Source organism: Echinops telfairi, unplaced genomic scaffold (assembly GCF_000313985.2).
Source record: "Echinops telfairi isolate 266 unplaced genomic scaffold, ASM31398v2 ScPeMD7_4;HRSCAF=17, whole genome shotgun sequence".
Classification (NCBI taxonomy): Eukaryota; Metazoa; Chordata; class Mammalia; order Afrosoricida; family Tenrecidae; genus Echinops; species Echinops telfairi.
Window position 1 is genome coordinate 24,755,248 of NW_022103900.1, and position 2,669 is coordinate 24,757,916.

The following is a 2,669-nucleotide window of genomic DNA, read 5'->3' on the forward strand; positions in this document are numbered from 1 at the left end:
ACCCCCCGCCACATCTTTGTGTTGGGTAGTATATGGGCTCTCTTAATCTAAGAGATATGCCCTGGAATACTAAATATGTTTTCTTAGTTTATTACTGGATTTCTCTGTTCCGTTTTTCAATTTCTATCTTAGATTCATAGTTCTGTATTTCAGACTTGGGAATTCTTATCTTGCCCTCTAGTTTTCGTGCCTTTTACATATTTTTTCAAATTTACTTTGCAAACTTTTCTCTGACTTTATCTTTGAAGGTATTTATTGTGTTTTTCAATTCATTTAATTTCCCAGACTTCTCTTCTGCTCCTTGACGAGTCTAGAGAGAAGTAGACATTTATTGTAACCACTTGCTGACCAGTTGCCTCCCCCTCATGGAAACCCCATGTGCATTAGAGTAGACCTGGACTTCATAGGGTTTTCGGTTGGTGGTTTTGATCACAGGCCTTTTTCTGAGGTCCTTCCGGGTGGACTTGAACTGCCAACTCTTCGATTAGCAACTGCCGGCATTAACATTGGCGCCAACTATGCCCTGCAATATTTATATTTCCGACATGTAATATTTTCTTTGAAGGGATGACGATATAGATTATGTTAGTTTTTGTTCTTTATGCTAATGACTCTCTGCTAAGTCTCTGCTTTCTCTAAATTACTTGTGTCCATTTGCTTTTTTGACCATCTTTCTAAGGAGATGCTTTCCCAATGTCTAGCAACCCTCTTCTTTAAGAGCTGGGAGTGAAAATAATAAATGGAAGTCTTGACTGTATGAATGAGTCTTGGTGATCCAGGATCTTCATTCCAGTGACTGGATTGCATTGCTGGGAAACCTTCTATGTCACTGTCTGTGGGGCCACACCCTGAACAGAGACTGTCCTTCCCAATTACTAGGTGCCAAGAGCCTGGAGAACAGACCAAGAATCACTGTGGGAGACATAGACTTTTTAATGGAAATGTGAGGATGGAGATACAGTATTGAGACACAAGGGTAGCCAACAGAGTGAGGGTTTGGACTCCACATCTCCCTGAGCAGGCAAGCATTTCTTTTTTACTGTCTAATGTAGGGAAATGAAAGCCTAGAGCTGGAGGGTTAGGCTTTGGCTTGCAATCTTCGTGGTCAGCAATTCAAAACCACCAGCAGATCCGTGGGAGAAAGACTGGGCTTTCTCGGAGACCCAGAGTGGGTTGCTAGGAATCAGCACTGACTCAATGGCAGTGAGTGAGAAGGTAGGGAAGGGTAGGGAGGGGCTGGGAAAGCAGGCCTGGAGCAGCTGCACTTATGGTGGGTCCCCTGGGAAGTGCTGCTCCAAGGCTGTCCCCCAACTCTTGCCTGGAAAAGGCCGTGGTAACAATGTGTTCCCTGTAATCAGTTATATTGCTATGCTGTGAATGGGAGGGATAATCTGGGGGAGGCCATGATAAGACACGAGGGCATCCTCATTTATCCTACAGTGTCACTAGGTCTGCGCTTTTAGACGGGTCCCATTCCCCAGACAAAAATCTTCTAATGACCAGATTGAAAAATATAGCCTGACTGTCAGGTTCTGGGGATGTAGTGGAGCAGTAAGGCGGGGATGGAATTGTCCATTAGCAAACATTCTTGCTTTAATACACCGTATCCATTACCTATTGTAACAGATTTTTCCCAGGCTAGCGCTTCTCTATTTAATCCACTTCAAAGAAAAGGGCCTTCAGGAGGACAGTTGTCAATCAAACCAGAGTTGATGTATGGATTTGGGGTTTATAATGCTTCTCCAGCAAACTTTCAACCTAATCTCATATTTTACCATGTCTGCAAGTGTTACAGAAATAAGTAAGCAAATAACTCAAACCCATGGTCATGGGCGCTGCTGTGACTCATAGTGACTTGACGGAACAAAGGAGAAGTACTCCATGGGGTTCCCATCATAAATCTGCATGGGAGCAGACAGCTTCATCTTTCTCCCCCAGAGCTGCTGGTGCGTTTGAACCAGCCACCTTGAGGTTAACAACCAAACTATTAATCTAGTGCACCACCAGGAATCCTTCCTACAAGTTCCCCCCTGCTCCTTTGGTCTTCCAAACTGGAAATCTTTACAGAAACAGACAACTTCATCTTTCCTCCTTGCCATTAGCAGTGCTTTCAGGGTCTTTCTCTACAGCTATGGCATGATTCATTCCTAACCATGTGTTTTCCTTCTCTACAGTGTAAACCAGTTCCCAGGTTTCTTCTCCGACGGCTAAGCTTTCGTTTCTCATTCGTCCTTCCAGCTTCCCAAAATTTGTTGCTCTTTACTTTCATAAGTGAATTTCTGGAGGGAGAGGATATTAATGAATTTAGCAAATCAGCCCTGTACCCATTAAAGCAGATAGTAATTTTCTGTGGCTGAAAGGTAATTCTATATGAACCAGCTCTTTGTCTTCTATAGCGCACCAGGTGCTATAAATGATTGCTTATCTACAGGCTGAGCACACTCAGAGGCCTCTTGAGAGAAAGACCTGGTGACCGACTTCCACGAAGTAAGCCACTGAGAACCCTCTGGAGCACAGTGCCACTCTGGCACACACGGGGTCACCGTAGAGTGGCATGGATTTAAAGGCAGCTTGTTTTTTTTTGGATTTGGGTGTGCTGTCATTCCTTTTTCTAATATTTTGCTTTTATTAGTTGTTAATGAAACAAGGCCACTTTATAACTTGAGTCT